Raw genomic sequence first — 27,616 nt, forward strand, 5'->3', positions numbered from 1 at the left:
TCAGGATGACATATTGATTTTCTCTAAAAATGTAGTAGAGCATGATGTACATCTCAATGAGGTGTGCAAAAGACTTGAGAGTAATGGTTTTACTCTTAAGGCGCATAAGTGCAATCTATTCAAATCGTCGGTTGAGTATTTGGGGCATACCTTATCAGGTGAGGGTTTAATACCTAAAAAATCAAATGTGGAAGCCATTTTAAATGCCCCTGCTCCCACAAACAGAGATCAATTATTATCATTTTCAGGTATGTGTGAATACTACAGTAAGTTCTGTGAGGGAGAGTTTGTATTCAAAGCGGGTAAGTGTATTCCGCCAAAAGGGATGCAGGAACTGATTCTCAAATTGGCACATAAGACACATCCCGGCATTTCATCTATGAAAAGGTTAATTAGAACATACTTTTGGTGGCCTGGAATGGACAGATTTATTGATCGGATTGTTAGGGAACGTCAGGACTGTTGTTCCAGTGATAAAATGCTAAGAACACAGGTACCACCTCTAAAAATGGTAGATTGGCCTACTGAACCGTGGCAAAAGGTGGCCTTTGATATTTCAGGTCCTTTTAATATGTTACCTGAAAATTCCCGTTTTGCGTTGGTTATTATTGATTACCATTCTAAGTGGCCTGAAGTAAAATTTGTCCCACAAGCGAATACCAATGCGGTTATAAATTTCTTCAAGGAGATTTTTTCAAGAGAAGGGTGTCCTTCTACTTTGATTTCGGACAATGGGGTGCAACTTATTTCGAATGAAATGGAGAGTTTTCTTAAGGCTTGTAATATAACTCACAAGCTGACCTCATTGTATGAACCACATGAAAATGGCCAAGTTGAACGTTTTAACCGTGTTCTAAAGGGTTTTGTCATGGAGGCTGTAAAACAAAAAGGTGATTGGTTAAGTGTGGTTAGAGAACAGTTGTGGGTTTACCGCATCACGCCACACTCTACGACGGAAATCAGTCCGTTCAAACTACTGAAGGGAAGAAATCCTGCTTCGAGTGTTTGTCCTTGGTGGTTCAGAGGAAAGTGTAAAAATTTGTTTGAAAGTGATGAAGGTGTGCATGTTACTGCAAAGAGAGTAGAATGTAAGCAAAACAAAACAAAGTTGTGGTATGATAACAAATGGAAAACCAGGGAACATTCTTTCAGACCTGGAGATTGGGTAAGAATATTGAGGCCGGGCATTTTAGGTAAAGGTGTAAACAAATATGGCAGGCCAATAAAAATAAAGAAAATCTTCAAAAATAGCGTATTGACGCAAGATGGGAAAGTTTGGAATACTAGGAGAGTTGCTAAATGTCCTGTCCAATTATCTTCTGGTGAAGTCACACATAAGGATGGTGTCCATAGGTATGATGATCAAATAAATGGACGCACTTATGAATCTGTGGCATCAAGGGTTAAGTCTGATACACGTATCAGAAATGCTCCTGCTTGGCGTGATGATTTTGTATAATTCTGTTTATTGCTTTCTTTAATATGGGGGATGTGTTACATTCCGTGTTATAGTTTAAATGCTGTTTTGACATTTAGGTTTTGTGTCTTTAAATGCATGCGACATGTATATCTTTGCTTGGGGTTCTAAGTTCTTTCAGAACTTTCTTGATGTATCATTCCACTTGGTTGAGGCAGTTGTATCTGTCCTTCAACTAATATGGATGCATGTAGCCGTGCTGGAATAAAGCTTCATATTTAAAGAATTCCTGGATCCTTTGGATTTAATAACGATCTTCTTCAGTTTCACTTCTCTCACAGCCGTCTCCGGTTCCCGGATCTCTTTGTCAAACACATCACTCTGTTGAGATTGACAGCCTGGAAATTGAGAGGCCTGGGTTGCAGCAGTTAGGATGTTCACAGGAGGTTGCTTGTGACATCCAGTCACTGAAGAAGGATTCCACATTCAAAGCATATTCTAAACACTGCCAAAACGTTTGTATTTGGTGCTCTAAGAAATCATGTGATCCAGTCTCTAGGGATCGATTTCTCATTTTGGAGATTTTGTGGGATTGCTTCTCAAAGGGTTGGCGCCTTCTACTTTAGCTTCTCAGTGGGTGGCCATTAGATCATGCAGGGAGCCCAGGTTGATCTTTTGGTGGGCCTTCCTTTGGCGAAAACAATGACTGAGGGGTTTTTGGTTGAGGAAGCCTGTTCCTTCTTGTCCGATTCTCTCCTGTGACTCGTTGGTAGTTCTGGAGGGACTGCAGAAAGCGCCATTCGAACCTTTAGAGCAGGTGAGCTTAGCCTGGCTTTCTTCTAAAGTGGCATTCCTAATGGCCATTAGTTCAGCAAGAAGAATAGGAGAGTTATCCTCCTTGATTATTACCTTACTTGAAGTTTTTCCCGGACAGAGTTGTCATGAGAGCCTAGGTTCCATCCAAAGGTCTAATCATCTTTTCATTGCTCTCAGGAAATAATCCTACCAGTTTTTCAGTCTGCTGACTACATTTCATCCTCCTTAAATGTACACCCAGCTCTTTTGGTGGTGTACTTAGATCGTAAAAAGCCCTTTAGATTCTCTTAGGTCCCTTTTTGTCTCTCATGGTACTGCATTTAGGAGGTAATGAAGCTTCTTATACGACTATCAGTAGATGGGTTAGGGAAGCAATTGCTCAGGCCTATATTTCTATGGTGGTGGATTTAATAGGGAGTATTGTGGCCAGGTCTACCAGAGCAGTAACTGCTATTGGGTTGAGGCAGGTGGGATTTTCCTACAAGAGATCTGCAGGGCAGCTCAATGGGCCAGTTCCTATACTTTGTCAAATTACAAGCTGGATCTGTTCTGACAAGATGCAGACAATTTTGGTAAATTGACGTTACAAACAGCAATGAATTATTTGTTGCAAATATATTTCTGATTCATGTGCATTGTGTCATTAGTGTTTTTTTTCACTTGGGTACATCCTCATATGTTAGAACTATGACGAGGAGGACTTCCGTGGGGGTAATGAACTAATTACTTACCGCTGATCTTCATTACCCTTAAGAAAGTAATCCTAGTCATATGAGGTTCCCACCCTCCCTCCCTTCTGAGATACAATCCTATGTGCATGGAAACTGCAGGAAGTGGAGCGGGAGGGGAGGCATGAAGTAAAAAAAATGAATAAATAAAACTTGACGAAGCGGATCTGACTGGTGGCACAACGGCCTCACATTTTTGAACTATGACAAGGAGGACTTTCCTAAGGGTAATGAAGATCACCGGAAAGTAATTAGTTCATTTACCACTGCTCTACTTAAATAAGATTTATTCTCTACACAAGTCTTCTTTATGAGGTCCTTATAAAGAGTTTTTTTCTTGATCACACTAGATTTAAGATTATTTCCCTGCTCATACTTGGGTCACAGTGCTAAAGCATCTGCAGGGGAACCTGTAATGTATTAGAAGAAGACTTGCATACTGCCCTTGGCAACTCGCAATTGCAAGACTTTTTTAGGTCTGGGTTAAGATAGCACAGCTATGAAACAAAAATACTGCTAACAATACAACTATAGTGGGCTCTGAGCCTATACCTTCCAGCCACTGGCCTTTTTTGCAAAGCCTCTTTCAAGCAATTGGCTTAATGTTTTGCCAGTCACGTTCTGTTTTAGCCCAGAGGTGCAGTCATCCCTCCTAAAAAAAAAAAAAAAAAAAAAAAAGTGTATTGGCTGATCAGGTTTATCTTTCTGCTTTCACTCGAGTGCTTGCACTGAAATTCATGAGGAACTGCTTTTCAACTATAACATTTTTTATTTGAAGTAGAAACAAAACCAGGACTGTACTGAAGACAAGGGAGAATTCAATTGGGAGAGGAGTTGGCCTAACGGCTAGGGCTGTCAATCTCAAATCTGGGGAACCGGGTTCCAGTCTCGGCAAGGACGCGCAACATCCTGCGATTCTGGGCAAATCACTTAATCTTCCTGGGCCTAACAAACATGAATGCGTCCTCATGTAACGCAACTGGTGCTCGTGTAAAGCGCTCTGATACCCGATACCTTCGTGTCAAGTTCGCGCTGTATAAAACTTTGTAAAAAATAAGAAAATCCTGTCCACCTTTCCGACGTAGGTGCTTAGCTTGCAAGTGTTAGCGAATTAAACTCTGAATTATTGCCAATGCTAGTTTCTTTTTTTTAAGCGCAAGAGCATATTGGGAGCTCTTAGTCTTGCATGGGGAGTCAGTTTAGAACTCGCCAGCCACGGCTCATTCAACGTTTTATTTTGCTGCTCGAAAAGAGGTAACACCAGGGCCGTTTCTAGGTGTTTTGCCGCCCTAGGCGAGAATTGAAAAATGCCGCCCCCTTCCTTTTACTACCATCACTCTCAGGCCTGATCACTCTCTCCCCATGTCATTCAGGCTAGAAGAATTAATGCATTCAGCAATGTCAAGAATCACGCATCAGGCGTTAGACTAACACATTTCAGTGTGGTGGTCCGCATCACCGCACTGAAATGCAAAGTCACGTCTTATAGTGCCTCAGCTGTCAAGCGCCGGGCAAAGCTGGCAAGGTTTCAGATTGCCATGTGTGACATTTTCATAATTTCAGGCTAATTATGAGTGACATTTTAACGACTATGTGTGACACATTCTCGCGAGCAAAATAAAGCAATAAAGACGAGAGAAACATAAATATCAGAAATTAAACCCATAAGAGCAACGAGAAACTCTAAGAGGATCTTAAAACTTTTGCAAAGTACCAGAAATTTAAGGGCATTGCTGTAACTTGATCATACTGTTAAGCTGGGCAGGACGGCCGGTGCAGGAGATATCGTTGTTTTGTCTAGCGTGTGGCGCCGCCCACGGCACTATAACTAGGCGAATTGCAAGCAGCCCTAGTCAACCCGCACAGACACCCTACTCCGACTCAGTTACACTACATTAAAGTGCGCTAACGCGTCACTGCTCAAACTGAGCTCTGGCTGGCAGTCTCTGTTTGTGAGGCCTGAGATCTGCCCCTGAGCTGCACTTCTTGAAGACCTGCCACGGCAACCCACCCAACAACTCTGACTGTGACGTCTATTAATTACTTAGTACCACTTTGCAGGCCGAGCTCTAGCAGCTGAGCCAGAGCCCCAAGCCTGTCAGGAGGACCGCACTGCCACTGCAGCTGTAACTGGTGCATTATAGCAGCCCCTCTTTAGATATAAAAGAACTTGTATTTTGCCGCCCTCCCCCTTTTGCCGCCCTAGGCGGCTGCTTAGTCCTGCCTAATGGTAGAAACGACCCTGGGTAACACACAGCCTTCCAAAAAAGGGCTACGCCTGCACTGCACATCTCAACTTGCAGCGACATGTAAAAAGGGTGGAATTGCCATCTTGAAAAAAAACCAGGCTGTTTGTGAACAAATACCATTGTTTTGAGGGGTGAGGCGGGCATAATTATATTTGTTATTGCCGTCACGCCTGTCTGCCAGTTTATCAACGGTCGGCCAGAAGACATTTGTGTTCCTGCTTTCTTGCAAACTGTGTGGCTGGATTTATTCCAAGGCCCTACTTTATCTCAGCCTCTCTTTGCTGCTCCTGCAACCGAACAAGAGAAAGAGCCTGTCTTCTATTTCGACATCTACAAAGATTAATTAGACAATAATGGACTGAACATGGTAGAGAAACAATATTAGCAGTTATTCTACTGTGTGTGGCCAGTCGTTTTTGGAAATGTATAAGTATAGGAATTAGTAGTAGTAGATTACTTTAAGTATTTTCACAAGCACTTGTGAAGTGGGCACTACACTTTCTTTATTTACTAATTGCATAGGAGTAGGACCCAAATCTTTTTTATTTTATTTCTATTTCAGATGTTTTGAGGCAGATTTACAAATGCATATTAGAGTGCCTACTAAAAAATGACAGGAGTACTTTTTAACATACTGAAGTGGTCTCTGGGTCTTTAGAAACCAGTCTATATTGAAAATTATATATTTTCTAGATATTGAGGTATCACATAGAACATTGTGATGGGGGGATGAAAGTGGGATGAATACATATTAAATAAACATATTTTTTATATGCATTTGTGGTTCGCTCAGCTAACCATCAATGCCCAATTTCAGGAGTTTTTAGGGTTGTGTTTAGTAAGAAGAACTTCACTTTAATTGTGCTTTTAATGTCATTTTAAGATGTGTCTTAAAACAAACATTTAAACAAACCTTATGAGCAGAAGAAACCATAACTTACCATTAACAAAGTTTTTCTCAGTTGAAGAAATGGCTATCACTGGGACAAGGAAGGTAGCTGATAACCTGAAGTTTGAAAGAAGGAAAATCTGATTAGACAGTTTGGGTTGAAGCTAGCACAAAACCTTGAGAGATTTAACATGAGCAAGATTGTAGGTGACGTTCTGTTTGAGGTCTGGATTTATGAGCGGTTGCTTGAGCACATTAAGTGGATGAGAATGATGGAAGCATAGGACTGACTCAGGCATGTAACCACGTGATGTTGATCGAGCAACCCAGTGAGGAGAGTTCTACCCTACTCAGGCAATACTTGTTTGATTTACTTGAAAAGTTCTCAGAGAAGCCTGCAGTGTAAGCAGGCAAGTGTTTAGCTGACAGGGTTGAAAAGAGGCAGGAACAGCTGGTTCTAAGAAAAAACTGGGACAGGATCTCACAGCAGACTAGTTGCAACCCAAAGGAAGGATCAGAGAAGTTACTAAGCGCCCAGGGCTGGACACAGACAGAAAGGAGCTGGGTGCCTAGTGTACAGCACAAGGAAAAAGTGGGGATAATGTATTCTGCTATGCGCAAGGTGGTGACTCGGTGTAAGTGCCACAGAGAAGAGTATTACAAAAGAGTCTGTCATTTTAAAGATCAAGTACCAGCAACTCCTCTGACAGAGTGGTATCTGTAGGAAAGGGGACCCAAGAGGGCTCTGTGGCACTTAACTTAGTAATGATGGACATCTGGGAGAGGCACCCAGATGCCCTAAAAAACATCTGCCCAAAAAAACATCTGCCCAAACAACATGGAGTTAGTATTAGAGGTGGATATCAATGGGAGGAGAACTCCTGCTCTGAGAGAAATTGGCACGTACAGAAGAATGGTTCAGAGGACGTATCTCAAGCCTGAGAAAATCCTCCCTGATGCCATGGCACAGGCCTAGCTGCCTGTAGAGACAATACAAAGTAACCCATTGCCAGAGCTGTAGTCAAGGTCAACAGCAAGACAGCTATGGTAAGCATTGGTAAGACCAAAATGAAAAATTCCAACATGCTCAAGTAAAAATATCACTTTTAAAAGGGTAAGCAGAGACAAGACAGCTATGGTAAGTATTGGTATAAGAGAGAAAATATCAGTTGGCTGTCTTTCGGGCAATAATCCCATTGCGCCCAGGTTAGTATCATGGCCAGACGTCTACATGGTGTTAGAAATTGGGTCTCTAGTTGGCAGTGGTTTGCACCCTGTCCAAGTAGGAACCCTTCATTCTAGTCAAGGTAAAGGAGTCACACAGCTAAAATAATCCCTGCTCACTCCCTTGGTAGGTTGTCACAGAGCAGTCAGGCTTATCCTGGAGGCAATGCGTAAAATGTACGTACACACACACACATACAAGTGTACACACACACACACTTACGAAAAATAGCCAATATTTATCTGAATAAAACAAGACCAAAATGAAAAATTCCAACATGCTCAAGTCAAAATATCACTTTTAAAAGGGTAAGCAGAGTTCGTTCACAGAAATCAATGGATGCGCTTGTTTAGGACAAAGTATCTTAGATGCATCAAAAATCAAAGACGATGCAAGGTGCAGGTAAATCATTGAAAAAGCAGATGACGTGTCAGTTCTGTACTACTACAGGGGAAGTGAGGCTGTGGTTCCTTACTGTTAAGCAGGGAAGGTGATGCATCTGTTCCTTACTGTTACAGGGGAGGGGATGCGCTATTTGCAGAAACGATGCTTCGGTTCCTTACTGCTGTGTGGTGTCAATGAAGAAACTAGCACCAAGGGACAATGCGTCAAAAAACCAGTCGCGCTGTGTTGATTCCACAGCGACGAAGCAGGCGCTGCGTAGGAATCAGAGCGGTGCTTCACGGACTTAAGTGATGCAGTGCTTAAAACTCATGCAGTGGCGGTTCTTCTGACGTGCTGCGACGGAAAGCTGGGGCCTGCTTTGTAAGCCACGATCGATGCATCAAGTGGGAACCATGCTCCGGTGCAGGCAGCAGCGATGCGTCACGTTTTTACAGTGATGCATCATTTCAGAATGATGCTGGGAGTCGATGCGTGGATTTTCTACTTGAAATCACAAGAATTCACTTCCAAGGGAGCAGGAACTGGATTTAGCACCACTTAGCAAGTCAGGACTTTCAGCAGAAGAGTTCAGGTCTGGTAGGTAAAGTCTTTCATGGCCCTGAGACTTCTTAACAGGAAGCAAGCTCAAGTTAAGACCTTGGAGAACCTTGGAAGCAGGATGTAGAAAGCAAACTCCAGTTCTTTTACTCCCAGGACAGAAGCAGCAGGCCAGCAAAGCAAAGTTGCAGTCTCTCCTGGCAGCTTATCCAGCTCTTCTTCCTGGTAGAATGTCTTCAACCCAGACGTGTTCTGAGTATATGGGTCACAGGTCCAGAGCGTATACCAATTTTAGCCTTTGAAGTATGCAAACTTCAAAGGACAGTCTTTGTAGTACACAAGACCCTGGTTTTCCCTGCCCTGGATCCAGTCACACTAGAGGGGGTGGAGACAGCTTTGTGGGGGGGACAGGCACAGCTCTATTCAGGTGTCAGTGTCAACTCCTCCCACCACTCTACTCAGGAAGACCATTCAGCCTGGTGATGGTCCATCAGATATGCAGGACACAGCTCCCTTTGTGTGCCTATCTAGAGTGAATGCACAAACAGCCCAACTGTCATCCTAGCCCAGACATGTATTCAGAGACAGACAAAGGTACAGAATGGAAAAGTAAGAAAATGTCAATTTTCTAAAAGTATGACATTGTTCTACATTCTGTCCATCAATTGTAACTTTTGCAACTTTCTAAAAGGGCCATTTTCAGACCGCCAATTTAAAAACCAACTTCACAAAAAGATGTATTTTTAAATTGTGAGTCCAGAGACCCCAAACTCTAATTTTCAATCAGCTCCCAATTAGATGATACACTTGTAAGATTTTACAAGGCAGCTCCCATACTAACCTATGGGAGAGATAGGCCTTGCTGTAGTGAAAAACAAAATTAGCACTATTTCACTACTAGGACACATAAAACACAACAGTACATGCCCCATTGTCTAAATGCACAGCACCCTGCCCATGGGGCTGCCTACGGCTTAGCTTAGGGGTTACTTATATGTAAAAAAAAGGAGGGTGTGGGCGTGGCAAGTGGGTGCACTTGCCAGTTCGAAATGGCAGTTTAAAACTGCACACACAGACACTGCAGTGGCAAGTCCGAGATATGTTTGCAAAGTTACTCATGTGGGAGGCACAATCAGTGCTGCAGGTCCACTAGTAGCATTTGATTTACAGGCCCTGGGCACACACAGTGCACTGTGCTAGAGACTTACTAGTAAATCAAATAGACCAATCGTGGAGAAAACAATCATACCGTGTTGTATAGAGAGAGCATATGCATTTTAGCACTGGTTAGCAGTGGTAAAGTGCCCAGAGTCCAAAAGCCAACAAAAAGAAGGTCAGAAAATAGGAAGAAGAAGGCCAAACGTTTGGGTAGAACCCTGCAAAAAGGGCCAGGTCCAACAAATGGCTTGGGCAGCGTCAACTGTGACGACCAGAGCACAAACTGCAAGTCAGTCTTAGAACGAGGCTCATCACCCCACAGTAGCAGTGGTGACTATTGTCCCTTCGAGGGATGGAGAGGAGGAAGAGGCACCCCAATCGAGCCACATGTTGGAGTCTAGGTCGCAACAAGAGTGCAGAGTTTGTTAGGTGCTGAGGACTGAATCAGGAGGAGTTCTCCGAACAAAAGTAGTGTACCTAGTTCAGATTAAAGCCAAGGGACAGGTTTGCGAGTTAGATTGAAATATTATGTTGGCTGGTAAGATAGACTGCTCTATAGTGAGTCAAGAGGCTGGAGGTTTATCTAGTGTACAGGAATTTCCTGCTGTCACTGGCTCACAACATTTCGTAAGCAGGAGAGCTGGAAATACAAAAGAGCAGGACAGGATGGACTTTTATTTTACTAGCCAGAGATGCGCTAGAGCATAGAGAGGACCTGTTCAACCTGCTAGCTGAGTTGTAAAACTGGTTTCAAGACCACAATGCCATTGTTGCTATTACCTGTAGTTTGTCCATTTGACCTCTGCCTCAGCATCAGACATCTTGGGTGTGATGGGCATGCCACTAGGTTCTCAGAAGAGATACTTATGAGGAGTACAACTGCTCAGGTAGTTGAGAGAGCCCTCCTAAACAGCTTTTCAGAAATCAAATTTCCCAAGACTAACTTCTGACACAGGAACTGATTTCATTTCCACCTACACAAGAGAGATGTGGGAGCAAGCTGATATTGTGGTGTGACTTACCACACCATTTTTTGCACACTGTTACCTTCTGGAGGGGGCCCCGACAGGCAGTTTGAGTTGGATTGTTCTCATAAGATTCAGGGTCATCTGTACTGAATTGCATTAGGTGGGCCTCTGTCTAGAGTGACACAGAAGGCACAAACAGTGGATTAGAATGCTACCCAGAACAACTGCTAGTGGTTTAGATTGTTTGCAAGCATTCCTCCCATCTCTTTTCTGTGTTTGCCCAGGTTGCACTTCCGGACATCAATGATAAAATGCCCCACCCCCTAGGTTTGTACCAGCCTTAATTTGTTTTTCCCTCTTAGTGGTCTGCCTCTTCCCATCCTGGACACAGGCCAGACTATTACAGACTCGTGTAGATTTCACTTTTTAGGGCAGACCCTTCCCCTTGTATACCTACTTTTCTGCAAACATACACCATACTATGTCATTTTTCCATGAGATCAAGTCAAGAGCAGTATCAGATTCAGATGCCCATTACTAGACCACGTTCCGTTTTCAACTATCAGCCCCACTGTGAGGGGAGGTTTTATGTGCAGGAGTGTGTTACGCGTCTCTGGTACACCCATGCTACCCTCCCTTCCCCCCCCCCCCCAGTAGCCAAATAACACCAGGCAGTCCCACCAGGTTGGATTAAAGGTCCTGGTCGGATGCATCATTTGGCACAGAGAGCCGAGCCTGTTTTACCCATCTTGAACAACCTAGATTTTGTATAGTAAGATCTATGCAGAATGCACAGCTAGACTGAGCGAAAAGGCAACAAATATCGCTATATCTCGGTGGCTGCAGCGTGCCTCCTCCCACTTCCCCTCATCAATGTTCCTTAGATCCCGTTCCCAGTCACTCTAACTTTTTCAGGACATTCAGAGAGTTGCTGAGTAGTTTCCTATAGGTCATCGAGATGGCCTTAGTCAGGGATTCCGATAACAGGTAGTCTTCTAGCAGGGACACTTCTGCTATCCCTCTCCCACCACTACATGAATCGATGGAGCATGGCGAATCTGGAGGTAGGTAAAGACCTCAGTCCCTGCCACCTGCTACTCCCCCTGGATCAGTCACCCAAATTACTAATGCCGATCCAGACCCATCTCCTTGATCTCTGCTTCTTTTCCACTTCGGCCAATACTGCGCTGTTCCAGAGAGGGGTTTGATTTGTTAATGTTTCTTCCATCCCAGGAATCTAGTAGCTCTGTGTGTGTAGGTAGGTCTGCCCTTGCCCCTAGTCCATACAGAGCAGCTGGGTAGACCCGCTCTCCCATAGCCAATCCATCTGCTCTCAGGGATGGCTCATCTTGTGGTGCAAAGGTCCATGCATTAATGACCACCAATTGTGATGCCCAGTAGTATTTTCAGCTGTCTGGTAGTGCGATCCCACAATTGTGGGTTCCCCTCGTGTGTTTGAGAAATGCTATCTGCACCCCCCACTACACACCCCCACACATATCTCACAGGAGCAATCTCATTTCGGCCTCCAGTGTTCTAAAGAATTCAGGCGGGATCCTATAAAGGGTGTTTTGGAACGCATATAGGAGTTTGGACAGAGTGATAATTTTTGAACGTTGAGACATGGCATAGTCAGGGGCACAGTACACAAATGCCGAACCTCGGTCCTAAAACTGTTCAATATAGGATGTATATTTGTCGATAGAAAGACGTCCTTGTTGTCTGTCACGTATATCCCTAAATATTTAAAGCCATCTAGAGCTATCGGTATGTTCTCTCTGTACCGCAACTCCCAGGGCCAACCCGTCAGTGGGTAAAATAACAATTCTTTTCCAGTAAATAGTGTATCCCGAGAGCAAGCCGAAAATTTGTAGGAGCCTAGGGATGGTTTCATAAGGCAATACACATACAAGTGGATATCATGCATATAGCGATATTCTATCCTCCCAGTCTTCTTCTTCACCCTGTCCCCAAGTCAATGCGCCTTCCCATATCCAGCAGGCCAGGGGCTCCAGCGACAACGTAAATAACTTTGAGGATAACAGACAGCACTGCCTTGTGCCCCTCTCCAGCCAGTAGGGGTCCGATAAGAGTACCATTTACTTTTACCCTTGCCATTGGTTGACTATAGAGGAGTTACATACATCGCCAAAAGTAAGGGTCTATACTCACTCTTTCAAGCACTCCATGTAGGTCTGAAGCATTCTTATCAAAACCTGCTGTCAATAAGTGATGGAATCTCACTGATGCAGTCAAATCCTTTTGGTTAAGGGACCTTTGTGCGCTTTCATTGCCAATTATCTAGTTATCTCCACTACTTTAATCCAATTCCTATTTCCTGTGACATTTTATCCAATGATCCTATCCTTGGGCTCTCATACATAACAATGCACACATTTTTCCGTGGATTGCCTAACAGCTTCAACTAAAACACTAAACGTGAATCAAGAACTTTTAGGAAAACCAGTTAACTTACATGAAAAGGACTGTGGAACACAGTCCAACAAGCCAGTTCCTGATCAAGTGGAGCGTTAAAGGGCTCAATTAACCTATTCCCTAATCAATACCTAGAGCTAGAGCATGCAAACTAAAAGCATTTATTTCATCTTAGTCTATATTACTTCTTTATATACCGTTGTTCATGGTCTGATACACCAACACTGTAACTATCTGGGAGAATTGTGATATATCTACACAAGGAACAATACGATACAGTTATTTCTAGTTATTTATACTGAGTTCAATATTCATGGTTTAGTGGCAACAGCACAACTCTCAGCCATGCTTCTATATACTACAGGACTTCTCTTCTTCCATTTTAAAAGGGAACTTTGTGTTTCATTAGGACTGGCTGATGAAGTCATAAACGGCATATGGTCATTTGGCTGCAATGCAACCTGTTCATTTTAAAGAAATTGTTATTTGAAAGTCAACCAATCTCATGAAGAATTGTTTCAGTGTATGTTCCCTTTCAGAATTCAGTCTATGGCCTCTCACCATAGACTTCCTAGAAATGTACTCCTTGAACCACAGTTCCCAAGTTGTCATTGGTTTCTGGACAGAATACACAAGCTTTACCCCTTTGAGTTTGTGTGCTGTAACATACACACAGAATTGTCAATGTATAGTGGAATGCATTTCCTTAAACTGCATATTTTTTGAAGGGTGAAAAGTAAAGTAATGTGCACACGTATTTGTCACAGCTGCTAAGCAGCCTCATCTATACAAAGTGTCCTTGTGCATTTAGGGTGGCCACTTCTATCCAGGTCCTTATACATTTATTTTCCAGTTTTCGAGTTTCATTTGACAGCCTAATATATTCTGGGTAGTATCTTGTTTTGCTACCATTGAACTAACTAGATGAAAACAATGATTTGTAAGCAGGGCACAAGTTCTAAAACAAGAAGTGGGGGGCAACTAACTAAGTTAGGCAATATGCAAATGACATCATGGCACGTGACATCACAGTGCGAGATATCACACGTGGCATCATAGGAAGTGGCATCACATCCCTTAACCTCACAGGAAGTGACACCAGATTTTAAAACCTCACACATATGGTTAGCAGGTCTATCATGAGTACATTTGAGTGCCTTACAATATTTAACAAGTGAAATTTTGTGTTGGGGTTGTGCCAAAAAAGTTATGCAACCCAGACACTAAATATGACCCTCAAATTATACATGTATTTTTTAAAACCCTGCCACAAAGAAATTGGCAACAAGAAGAAACATGGCAGTAAATCTGTTCTGCTTAATTTGTTGCAAAGTCTCCATTATAAAATGTCTTATGGGGTTAAGGCAGAGGCTGCAGAGATCTTCGAGTGTGAAATAAATCTCAGGCAATAATGATAATGGTAAAATAACTCTGGAGGTAACGTATTTACTGGAGAGATCTGTGTTTTGTCTAGTCACAATTTTGAATCAAAGTAGAATAGAGGGTTAATATGTCTCCTGCTAGCACATTATGCAACACACAGATAACAAATGTTTATTTTATGTAAATGGGTAAGTGGGTTACTGCTTTTACACACAGATCCTTTTGTTACTTGCAGTTCACAAATTGTAATCCTTTTAATATAGCACAGTGAGATAAGTAATAAATGTGGCACCTACACCTTGTAACCCTCACTGTATTGTGTAGCACATCCTGTACATTGATTAACACATATGATGTATTGTCAATGTACATGTGTGATGTAAAGTGCTCTGATACCCTTCAATGGGATGAATAGCACTATAAAAGAAAAAAATATAGTGGTATTTAAATTAACCTTACAATGCATGCATGCATATCGCTTATATACAAGAAGCATGCTTCTCTTAAGTAACGGTGAAGTGATAAGCTGTGTGTGCATTTGTTTCCACCCATTTCTTCTAGGTGTGTGGTTCCCCATATGTCCCAGTCAAGATGCTCCACCAAAAGGAGGACTGGCGGCCCCTCAACTTCGGCTTTTGTTATGTGCCCAGCTGGAATCTGATAAGCACCTTCACGCCTGCACATTGCTGCTGAATGTGTCCCGGTGTCTGAAAAATACACAGGTACAAGTTTACCATATCTTTTGTGGGACCCAGCCTTTGGCAGGGTAGACGACATCCACTTTGTGAGGAGTGGGTAGATGCCGTCTACCCGCGTGTACCCTCGCATTCTGCCCTGTAAGTGAAACTTTAGGCTGGGAACAAAAGTCAATAAAGCCACGGAGTGACGAGGTCGCCCTACAAGCAATGCTAGTTGTGTAATTATTAACCAGCTTTGTTTTTTAAGTCTCGCTGAGCCTACGCATGCGCTGCTCTGCAAGACATTTAGTTAGTGGCTTTTCAAAGTGCTACCACAATCTTTTCCTGGCCTCAAGCTTGCGTTCACGAGCGCGTGCACGCGTGCAGCCATGTGGCTTTAATGGCTCATTAAGCCCTGCTCTCCCAAGCGCCTTGCTCTGCCCCTCCCTCACCACAGAGCGCATCCCTGCCATCACTTTTGCTTTCACGGCCGAAGTGAACGTACACGTTATGTTATGTTATTTGCCTGGTTAAGCGGAATTATATACCTGTGGCAAGGCCTCGCTTTTGCCTCTTTTATATCTTCACTTTTACGTCTGACCTTTTGCCTCAAACCATATACTATTTGCAAATCTCTCCTGTCAGGGTCTGTTTGTTTAACTCATTGAATGAAGCATGTGTGTGCTCTATTCTCTCGACTCCAGTTTCCGCTTAGATTTCCCCCTTTCTCTCTCACAGGTAGGTACACCTTAAAATGACCTGTCAACCTGATACACAGAGCTCATTCCCACTGATCACCTACTTACCTTATTTTACAGCAATAAATACTATGAAAACACTGCAATTTTATAAACCATTACCTTTTGATTGTGCCCGCAATTGGGAGATAATGCGAACAATAAACAGCCGCTTACATGATTAAAGTTAAAAACGAACCTGTTTGGACACTGCTATTGTGAACATTAGGAAACACATGGAATATACGAGTTGAAGTGCAGCACCGTGTTTTAACATGCATTTTCACAAAATGGGTGAATGCTGTCAAACACCCTTTAAAAAATCTCTCAGCTGCGCCAGGTTTCTGGTGTACTTCAAAAATTATTTGCGGCAACACACCTCCCCCTTCATCAGTCTCAGATAAAGTGTAACGAGTGCTTAATTTGAGCCGGTGATTTCCGGTCTTCACCGGCACTTAATTGTCATCACGGTACTTATGACAATCCGCCACATGATGGCACTGTTTGTCTAAAGTAAAGATGAGCACATAACAGTTGTTTATTAATTAAACAAACATTTAAGAGGACAAATACCGGCTGCCAAGGCCATCTTCATAGCTTTGGGGGCCCTGAATAGTACGAATCGTCACACTTATAGGAGTGTGATGGTCAGTAGTTGTGTTGGTAGTGTCATTTGCAGGGATGGCAGGGGCAATGGCTGGTGCAAGCTGCAGTGGCCTCCTGACAGGGCCCTGGCACTTCTTTTAGAAATTAAGCACTGAGTATAACTAGAAATGTGGAGTTCTGATAATTGAATTGACCACACGTACGCCTATTTAGCCTTTGGCCACAAGCTTTCTGGGTAGCAACAACATGGTAAGCCTTATCACCGGAGCATCATAAGTACCCCAAAAGGACTTACTGATGAACCCTTCACAGGGAAAGATTTAATTTAAAACCGGTTAATGATAACTATAGGCAGGGCCTTAGAACTGCAGGGGAGGACATAATTATGCGGCCAAGAAGAGGCAATTTATGCTGCGTAAAGCAGCACTTTTTGTGTTAGTATTACCAAGTATTTTGGCATTTTTACTCATTAACACTTTTTGGGCACCTCATTAGTACTACTTTAACACCCACGTGCAGTTGTAAGCAACAGAAAGTTGACCAATCAACCTTTGCGAAGGGCCGACTACTTTGTGGCAACACACTTAACTTGTGATCTGTTTGACACCTCCCCCAATGTTTTTTTGCTGAAATCTACAGATTATGCTGCAGATTCAGGATTATGTGGCAAATGCGGCAAATCCAAAATCATGCAGAAAACACTACAGCCACAAAAATTCAATTACAGTGGCCCGACAATAGGGTAAACTAGATGGAATTTTATTAACATGTGGGTGATTCAACATTTTAGAATTGTTAGAGCTGCCTTAAGGAGTTCGATTGAATGGATACTTATTTGAATATTAATAGAGCATAATCTTGGTCAGTGCTTAATCTGTAACACAATACATGCCAGGGACCAAGCACTGGCATAGCCAATAGGTCTCGCCTTTGGGACCTTATAAGTGTTTAACTATGCAACAGTTAATGTTGTTGCACCAAGGATATTATGCTGCATAACTAAATACTTATAAGGTCCCAAAAGCGAGACCTACTGGCTATGCTAATGCTTGTTTAAATTGCCAACAGTTGTAAACCCTACTGCTAGTGAGGAAACAGAAACTACAAGTCCGAGAATACAAATGGTTCAAATCGTCACACAGAACACAGCTTCAGCAGGCAGATAGGGAGATGGGGGGGGGGGGGGGGAAGGGGGGGCACATGCAAACTAAAAACTGCTGTGAAAAAACGGTATTGAAGCAATGAGTCAGGGCCAGCGAAGTCAGTCGGAGAAAGGGGTAACGAATTATTTTAAACCTGTAACGATAGAAATGTGACCTAAAGTGAGATCTTTTCAGAAAAATCTACTGAACTGCTGGAGGTTTTTTTTCATCGTGGATAAAAACAACTGTCCAACCAAAAGAAAAGAAAAGAAAACGTGGTGTTACAATACAGCAGAAACAGTAAAGGCGTAATTAGTCGCCTCGTTAAATTGGACTAGACAAGATAGAGAAAGAAAAATATGGCATACACTGAAAACATCTCAATATCGTCCCGATGACCTTTAAACTGAAAGAGGCTGCTAGAATGCCGTGCGGCAGGTGTAGCCGCAAATCCACAGAATAAATATGTTGCATTGCATTTATAAACACGAGGGCAGAAAACGTGTCACTTTGAAGTAAGCACAGAAACTGAACTCGTGTTACTTGTGACTATTATATAACACATTTAACAAATCACGGGCGAGTCACTGCGTATACTTTTTAAAATCAACGTTTAAGAGACATTACCTTGAATTGTACACTTCGTAATGTGCAAGCAACAAGTAAAGTCCAGATTACAGTGCATACAAATTCTAAGCAGCTTTGTAGCCAGTACAAAAGGTGCCGGTTATGGATCTCTAGCTGCAGCAGTAATGACAGGCAATGTTTACAGAGCCTAAACTCTTGTCAATTGGACTTAATGCTCCCTCATATCACGTGAGGCTTTAGAGGAGGTTCTAAGAGCAAGAGTAACCCGGAAGTTAATTGAATCTAAATCGAAGGAAACAGAGAGAGGACTCTCAACGGGTTTATTTTCACAAAGAATCTACCAGATAAATTTGCACAGCAGGTAGGTGTCATGGTAGCGCCGTGTTCAAGAAGACAAGAGAATTGTCCCCAGTGCTTTAACTAGGATACACAGAGGGAAGGGGGTAGGCTCAAAAGGGGCGTGGCCTATGTAGCGAAGGGTGTGGCCTAATAGAGGGAACTACAATCCTGAACTGTATAAATAAAAAAATAAAAAACACTTCTTTCACAAAACCATAAACTGAAAACCGCAAGCAACAATACATCTAAATTTATACATAAACATGTTTCTGTGCCAATAGAAGTAGTAGGCCAGAAAATGATTTTTTAATGCTCCCTATATATAACTGACACCTTACAGTGATACTGTATGAACTGCTAAAAAACTCCACGAGGGACGAGCAAATGACAACGACCAGCCTGCTCAGCAGCCAGAGAAAGAGAGCAGAATGTGTGAGGCTAGGAATGGGACTGTTCATGCAGGTTTGCTGAAAAAGTCCAGTTGCTCTGGATTCCACCAGCCTTGCCAAATGCCATGCATCAGGCATTAGACTAACGCATTTCAGTGTGGTGGGCCGCATCACCGCAATGAAATGCAAAATCACGCAACTACCGAGACAGTGCAAGTTGAGGAGAGGACATGTGAGACACACTTTAATAGGCAGGTTCGTCCTTCCACCCGTAGCGTGAGCGGATAGCAGTTCATGAGATCATTGAATAAAGTTTTGGCTGCTGCTAGCAATGGCAGTGCAGCTTGTCTCTGCTCACACCACAGTGGTTAATGGCAGTGCTTTAAGTGGGAAAAAAAAACTGGGGGTGCTCTAAAAGGGGCGTGGTTAATGTCTTGAAGGGGCGTGGCCTATCCGAGTAGGGGCGTGGTCTAAATCAAAATAACTAGCACTGTGTGCTTAAGAAAATCATGAGTACTGGCACTTCTCCGTGTTCTCCCATTGAGTACCGGGGCAACTGGTGCATAAGTGACTGTCACTCTTTGTGCTCTGCAAATAGGTAAAGGATCAGATGTGCATGTTTTCTGAACACTTTTACATGAGTCACTGATGGTCACCGTGAGCAGCTCGCATTGCACTCAACTCCTACTACATAGCTCTCAATAGTGGCCTGCCATAAAGACCCAACTACAACATGAATTCACACCCAGACATATGGAGGCAACTCAGTTCACTGTGCTCTATACAAGAGCTGCATGACAAAAACTACAGAAACACAGCATCAGCAAAAACAAACACTTACGAAAAGAGAGATGAACTAATATATGTGAAATGTAATCAGAGACTGCAATATTGATATGGATTACCTTTGGGTTTTTACAGTTATTGGTGAATAAGCAAGGCGTGTGGTTGCCTGTAAATGTAAGGACACGAATATGGGGTCCGGTAGGGAACGGCTTCAAGTCAGTTTTTTATTACTAATGGGTATGAGACCGAGAGGACCCGTCCAACTTAAAGGCCTGAGTCCAAGTACTTCCACTCGTTATGGAGGAATGGAAGGCAATGTCCGTCTGAGGGTGCACAGACAGTGATAGAGATGTTGCATTGTATTGATCGGAGTTAGGTTCTCCTGGGCGTTTTTTCTTAGCCAACTGTGCAGACTTCAGGCTTGGAGTGACTGGTCTGTCAGTCTGATGCATGAGTGGGCCGCACAGAGCTCCTACGTGCATCTTTTGGAAGGTAAGGTCGTGTTTGCAGAGGGATATGCCTTTTCTTGTCTACCGCAAGCCCCAGCAATACAGAATGCTAGTATTCGGTGCTGCCACTCTAAGGGCAGAGGCGCCCAGTGTCGTCGGATCGTCTGGAAACAAACAATGTGTGATGCAACTAGGGCGATTACGGGTCAGAGGCGCAACTAGAGCCAAATTTCGGGGGGGGGCTGAGCAAAAGTTTCGGGGGGGGGGGGCTGAACTTTAAGCAATAGGCAGAGTGGAGCTGCAGGGGCTCTTAGAAGGGGTGAAACAACAGCAAGGCCTCATTAACATGCAAATGGTCTTTTAAAGACCTGTGAAGTGCTCGGGTGCGGCTGCTTTTTTGCCCGGGAAGGTGTCTCATCCCGGGCTGCCACACACGACGGGGGGGGGGGGGGGGGGGCTGAAGCCCTGTGAGTCCAATGGGTGTTGCGCGCCTGTTACGGGTTGCATATTAACTTTGGTCTCTGGCGGCACACGATGTAAGGTCTTATGCGCTTACAGAGTCTGAGCACCGGCATTTTTTTTTTGGGCCCTCAAAACGGGTCCGAAAAAAATAAATAAAGAACGGACTACCTTTAGTAGCCACGAAAATAGAGCCCGATAGAGACCCGTTTCGAGGGCCCCCCCAAAAAACTGCCGGTGCTCAGACCCGGACAGACCCGGCCCACTTAAATCCCTGGTTAATGGTGAGATCCGTCCTGTGACCGGACCCGACCCAACCGGCGGCAGCTGCTGACTTGAACCTAGTTCTGACAATGGCAGTGCAGCTGCTCGCACCGTGGGAAATGATCCCGCGACCGGACCCGACCACACCGGTGCTGGCAGCAGAGTGAACCAGTGGACCGTGATGGCTGCTGGAGTGTTCCTCAGCAGCCCAGTGCACATGCAGCTGAGCCAGAATCATGCAGCGTTGCCACGGGAGTCCACAAGTCGTTGCGGCCACGGCCCACCTGTTGCCGCCGGCTCGCAAGAAGCAAGTGCCTGAGTGTCAGGTATCTCCTAAGCTAGTTAAGTTGCTAATGCTAATATAGAGTTTCTCGATTCTCAAATGGGTTTAATTTCGGATATTTATATGTTTCCCTCGTCTACATGCTTGATTTTGCGCTCAGGAATGTGTCACCCATAGTCGTTGAATGTCACTCAAATTACACTGAAATTATGAAAATGTCACATATAAGCAATCTGAAACCTTGGCAGCTATGTTTCACTAAAGCATGATGATAAAGCAAAAGGCTTATCAGAGTGAGAGTGCCATTAACTAGAAGAAAAAAAAAACACTCAACAGAATTTTGCATCAGGTTCAGTGTACTCTCTATCCCAATAACTGCAGAGAAGCAAGTGTTTTATAGCAATGCTTTATTATCAGCCTTCAACTGCTAATCATTGTATACATGTCCCCTTTAGAGTCTGAGTTCTACTTACCACAACCACCCGTCTTGTCCCCCTGCGGATTACGTGGCACTTTCAGATCACTATCAGGTGATCATATATTCCAATTTGCTGCTGCTCGTGGGAGCAGACATAACAAGGCAGTCTCTTTGAATTTACTTCTAAGGTCGGAAATAAGTGGTACGGCTACCAAGGCTAGATTTTGTTCATACTGAGGGTGAGGACAAAAACAGAGGGCTCGATATGAACCTGTCTCAGCACCTGGTTTTTAGAACTTCCAGTGCTGAGCACCGGCAGCAGCTGGCTCACTTAAAGCCCTGGTTGTACCCATTCCTTACATGAGGTGGCACCATGCTTTGTACAAAGATGTTGCAAATTCAAAATAAAATTCTGGTGTACAATCCATACCCTCCCGGGCCGGATCCCTGAATGACCAATGTTTTAATTTAGGGTTGCCACCTGGCCGGTTTTCTACTGGCATTGACAATATTTTTATGTCCTTGTTGTAGAGGCCTCCCCAACCTAGGTACATATAAATGATCACACCACACATGGAGCTCGGTGTTACACGTCATTATTCTTCAGAGTGTAACCTCTCACTGCCCGTGCTACGTAATTGTAGGAAGCTGGTCTTTATGTGAAATATCAAAATGAGGTATATCATGTAAAGAAGCCAGGGGTTCCTGTAGGAAGCTGGCTCAGTATATACTATACCAAAGTAAGGTATAGTGTGCACAGAGTCCAGGGAGTCCCCAGAGGTATAGTAGAGATTAAATTAGGTAAGTACTAACAGTTCTCTTTGGTTTAGTGTGGGTGAGCAGTTAGGCTTATCCAGAGGGTGTGTTAGGCATTTATTGTATTCACTCACTCAAGGACTGATTACCCTGGGTAGAGGGTCTCCGCTAGATTTAGGGGCGTTAAAAGGGGTGTGCAGGTCGGGATCAATGGGTCCCTTCCTCGGGGTGGCTACAGCCCCTATTATACCACCCTCTATTGTAAGGTGGCATGAGCCTCTCCCTAATTGGCTGAGCCCCTTCATCTTCAAGATGGAGAGGACTGAGATGTGTGCTTCACCTCGCTTCCCCCACCTGAGGGCTGGGGTTGGCGAAGGTGGGCACATCTCTCTTCCTAGCTTGGTTTCCCCCCGATTCTCCCACCCAAAGTGGGGGGCAGAACCGGTGGGAGCCAGTTGCTGGGGGCAGCAAAAGGCAGGTACAGCTTCCAAAGGCGGCAGGCCTTTGACGCTTGCCCTTCATGGACCCAGCCCATCCTGGGGAGGAGGCATGACACCTCTGCCCAGGATAGGCTTTTGTTTCTGGACCCAGAGAGCAGAAGCTCTCTACCCAGTCATTTAGGAAACACACCAGGGCTGTTCGTTTTTCAGGGGGCATCTCAGTAGTGCTTTTTACATTAAATCCCACTCTGGCATCAGTGTGGGTTTAATGTGCTGAGAAGTTTGCTACCAAACTTCCCAGGTTTCAGTAAAGCCATTATGGAGCTGTGGAGTTTACAATGACCAACTCCCAGACCATATACTCTTTATGGCTTTACTACACTTACAATGTTACAATGTTATTCTGCTCACTGTACCCCCTTTGTTGCCCCTGTGCCCCCTCTTGCTCTGTTAGCCTGCTCTCTCTGCCCCCTGTGCCCCGTCCGCTTGTTTACTGCGATTCCCCCCTCCCGCCGCCCGTGTTTCCCGCCGCCGCCTCCCCTGCGGCCCGGCCCCCCCTGTGCCCTGATTCGTCCCGCTCCCCCCTCCCAGCTGCTCCTCCCTCCCTCGTCCCCCCTCATAATGCGCCACTACGCCAGACTCCGCTACGACGCCAGCACCCTCCACGCACTCAACACCGGCCGAAACCACAGCTGCTTCCAGCCCGCCCCGAAATGCACCCACGGGCCTTTCTCCTGCCGCAGCTGCAGCTTCACCTGCGACAGAGCTACCAAACCTTCAAAGACCAGACCCGACCACCTCCGCTGCATTTTCCTCATCACCCGCTCCGCACGCAAACACGCCGTCGAGCTCTGGGACCTGCTCGACACCGCCGCCCCCGACGTGGCCTTCCTGACCGAGACCTGGTGGAACGACTCCTCGGCGCCCAACATCGCCATAGCCATCCCGGACGGCTACAAGATCACCCGCAGAGACCGCACCAACGGAATCGGAGTAGGAATAGCCATCGTCCACAAGTCCACCCTCAAGGTTTCCACCCATGCAGAGGACACCCTCAAGACCGCCGAACACCTGCACTTCCAAATCCACACCGACCCCAACACCACCCTCAGAGGAACGCTCATCTACAGACCCCCGGGACCCAGGGCGCCGTTTAGCGGCTCCATCGCCGACCACGCCAGCCCCCATGCACTCGCCTCCACAAACTACATCCTCCTCGGGGACCTGAACTTCCACCTCGAGAACAACAACAATGCCAACTCTGCCACCCTGATCGACAACCTGGCAAACCTCGGCCTCAGACAGCTCGTCACCGCACCCACCCACGCCGCCGGCCACACGCTGGACCCCATCTTCTCCACAGGCAACCACGTCGCCTTCAACCACACCACCGAACTCCACTGGACCGACCACCGCTGCATCCACTTCACCTTCAAGAAGCCAACCACGCACCACCGCACCCAACAACTCCCACGCCGCTGCTGGAGCAAAGTCACCGAAGACCAACTGACCTCCACCCTCGCCCAGAACCCACCGGAGGCCTCCACCGACCCAGACACAGCAGCCCGCAATCTCAGACAGTAGATTGAAGACTGCGCCAACACCCTCGCACCACTCAGGAAACCCCCCATCAACCATGCCAGCAAGAAAGCCACCTGGTTCACCGACGAGCTACAGACCTCCAAACGCGCCTGCTGGAAACTGGAGAAGAAATGGCTCCCCAATCGCACACCTGACAGTCACGCAGCCCACAAGGATGCCACTCGTAGACACCACCACCTCATCAGAATGGCCAAAAGATCCTCCTTCAAAAACAGACTGGACAACAACGCACACGACAGCAAAGAGCTCTTCAGCATCGTGAAGGAACTCTCCAACGCCAACGACGTCCCGCCTTCACAAGAACTGTGCAACGCTCTGGCAACCTTCTTCCACCAGAAGATAGCAGACATCCACCACAGCTTCAACATCCCGAACAACCTGACCACGCCAGACTCCTCCCCCGCGAACACCACCTGGACCAACCACCTGACCTCCTGGACCAACGTCAACGACAAAGAAACACGCAAGGTCATGAACTCCATCCACTCTGGATCACCGTCAGACCCTTGCCCTCACCACATGTTCAACAAAGCCGACGCAACCATCACACCCCAACTACGGAAGGTCATCAACGCCTCCTTCGAGACAGCCACATTCCCGGACAGCTGGAAGCACACCGAAATCAACGCCCTCCTCAAGAAGCCCAAGACAGACCCCAAGGACCTCAGGAACTTCCGACCCATCTCCCTCCTCCCGTTCCCGACGAAGGTCATTGAGAAAATCGTCAACGCGCAACTAACCCGCCACCTCGAAGACAACAACATCCTGGACCCGTCCCAGTCCGGGTTCAGACGAAACCACAGCACGGAAACAGCCCTCATCGCCGCCACAGATGACATTAGGTGACAACGGCAAAACTTCAGCCCTCATCCTCCTTGACCTTTTGGCCGGCTTCGACGCGGTCTGCCATCGCACCCTAAAAACACGCCTTCAAGAAGCCGGGATCCATGAGAAAGCCCTCAGCTGGACCACATCCTTCCTCTCCGACAGAACCCAGAGAGTCCGACTCCCACCCTTCCTATCCGAAGCCACCAACATCATCTGCGGCGTACCCCAGGGATCGTCACTCAGCCCAACGCTGTTCAACATCTACATGCCCCCCCTCGCACAAGTAACCCGCCAGCACAACCTCAACATCATCTCCTACGCCGACGACACCCAGCTCATCCTCTCCCTCACCAAGGACCCGCACACCGCCAAAACTAACCTCCAAGAGGGAATGAAGGCCATCGCCGAATGGATGCAGAGCAGCTGTCTGAAACTGAACTCGGACAAGACGGAGGTCCTCATCCTCGGTTTCACCCCCTCGGCCTGGGACGACTCGTGGTGGCCTACAACGCTGGGAACGGCACCCACACCTACCGACCACGCACGCATCCTCGGATTCGTCCTCGACTCCTCCCTCTCCATGTCGAAGCAGATCAACGCCGTCTCCTCCTCCTGCTACAACACCCTCCGCATGCTCCGCAGGATCTACAAGTGGATCCCGTCCGAAACAAGGAGAACTGTTAAACAGGCCCTTGTCAGCAGCAGGCTGGACTACGGCAATGCACGCTACGCAGGAATCTCAGCCAAACACCTGCATCGACTACAACGCATCCAAAACGCCTCTGCATGTCTGATCCTCGACGTACCCCGACGCAGCCACATCCCCCCCACCTGAAAGACCTGCACTGGCTCCCCGTCGACAAGAGGATCACCTTCAAACTCCTCACCCACGCACACAAAGCACTCCACAACACCGGACCAGCCTACCTGAACGACAGACTCAACTTCTACACCCCCACCCGCCAGCTCCACTCAGCAAACCTCGCCCTCGCTGCTATCCCCCGCATCCAACGAAAGACCACCGGCAGCAGATCATTCTCCTACCTCGCCGCCAAATGGAACACCCTCCCCACCCACCTACGGCAGACCCAGGACCTGCTCACCTTCAGAAGACATCTCAAGACCTAGCTGTTCGAGCAGTAGCGGTTCCCCCCTCCCTTCAGCGCCTTGAGACCTTCACGGGTAAGTAGTGCGCTATACAAATTCCCTGATTGATTGATTGATTGATTGAAGAATGGACTTAGTCACTGTAGGGGTACAGGGCTCATGCCTCTGTACCCTGACCTGGGGGCTAGTTCACCCTGCCTGAGGGGTGGCTTACTGAGGTCTCAGGCAGTAGTTGTAGGCATGGCACACAGGGATGTGTGCCATGTCGACTCTTCACTTTTCTCTACACCAGAACACGCAGCCTGCAATGGCAGTGTGTGGGGTACAGGGCCTCTAGGGGTGGCGCAATAGGTGCTGCAGTCCTTAGAGGTCTTCCCTGGTCACAGTACCCTTGGTACCCATGGTACCTTTTACAAGGGACTTACTTGTGGCCAGAGATGTGCCAATTGTGTGTGCAAAGGTATAGTTTTGGGAAAGAACACAGGCCCTGGGAACCTGATTGTCTTGGAACCAGGGCACATCAAGTCAGGTTGCATCAGGTGCCAGGAAAAAAGTGGGGGGTAATCATGCACAAAGTGGTCCTTTCCTACAGTTCCCTTATAAGTGGACAGGGGTGTGCTCTAGCAATCCCAAGGTGCTCTTTTAGTGGGTAGTGAGGTCGAGCAGCCTTAGGCTTATCAGAGAGGAGTGCAAGGCTTCTAGAAATACACACAATAATCAATAAATGATACACATGACTCAATAAGGAGATCCACACCAATTTATTAAAATAACAGGTGTCATATATATGTTTAAGAACCATAATCAATTAGTTCAGGTAAGTACATTTTTCAATACAAATACTTTGCAGTTCAAAAAGTTGACAGTGCAATTCTTTTAGAAGCTGCTGTGTTATCCTATGGGAGGAAAAGCAAGTGCGCAATTCTGGTACAGTACAGCAACTTATGGGACCAATCTCCAGGAGTTAAGGTGAGTGGTGGGCAAGGTCCATGGGAGCACCAACAGAACGCCACCAGCGGCAATATGGCGGCTGGGTGCAGAGGTGCAAAACAGCGCTGGGTGTCCAGTATTTCTTAATGGAGATCGGTCTTTGGGAAAAGAGGCTTTGGCTTTGGCTGGGAGGCCAATCGGGCTGAACCAACAGGGGTGCTCAGGCCTCATGATGCTCAGGTACGAGGGGACACCTTTGGTCCTCTTCTCCAGGGCCCAGGGTCGCTGGCTGCAGAGCTGTTCTTAGTCGTCAGATTTTTCTTACCTGGAGCAGTCGTTAAAGAGGGGGCCTGCGTGCAGAGGCTTCAGGCTACGTCGGAGAGTTCACTGGGGGCGAAACCACAGTGGACTCGGTCTCCAGAGGGCTGGGGGATTACAGTGGCACCATTGGCTCACTTCAACTCGGGCTTGGGACAACGGGTGCAGTGGTGTCCTGAGGTGTTGGGTTTCTGTGGTCAAGAAGTTCTCTCAGTAGTCTTGGATGCCTGCAGGATGCAGGGAAGCAGGTCGCTACTTCTCAGGAGGTCTTGGCTCCTGGGTGAAGT

At 46.0% G+C, this 27,616-nt stretch overlaps 1 protein-coding gene across 2 annotated transcripts in view; it reads right to left on the minus strand.

Annotated features, from left to right (window-relative positions):
• The window catches only part of NUDT12 (nudix hydrolase 12), a 193,828-nt gene extending 175,648 nt beyond the window's left edge, over nt 1-18,180 (minus strand). The window contains exons 1-2 of one of the 2 annotated variants that reach the window (XM_085632571.1): nt 18,001-18,167; nt 6,152-6,216 (exon numbers count right to left, since the gene is read on the minus strand). The gene's annotated coding sequence lies outside the window, so the exon portion shown is untranslated. Of the gene's footprint in view, nt 1-6,151; nt 6,217-18,000 lie in introns of both variants that reach the window. The other variant, XM_085632572.1, reaches the window with a different exon arrangement.
• Between the last annotated feature and the right edge of the window lie 9,436 nt (nt 18,181-27,616).

This window comes from Triturus cristatus, chromosome 2_1 (assembly GCF_964204655.1).
Source record: "Triturus cristatus chromosome 2_1, aTriCri1.1, whole genome shotgun sequence".
Taxonomy (NCBI): Eukaryota; Metazoa; Chordata; class Amphibia; order Caudata; family Salamandridae; genus Triturus; species Triturus cristatus.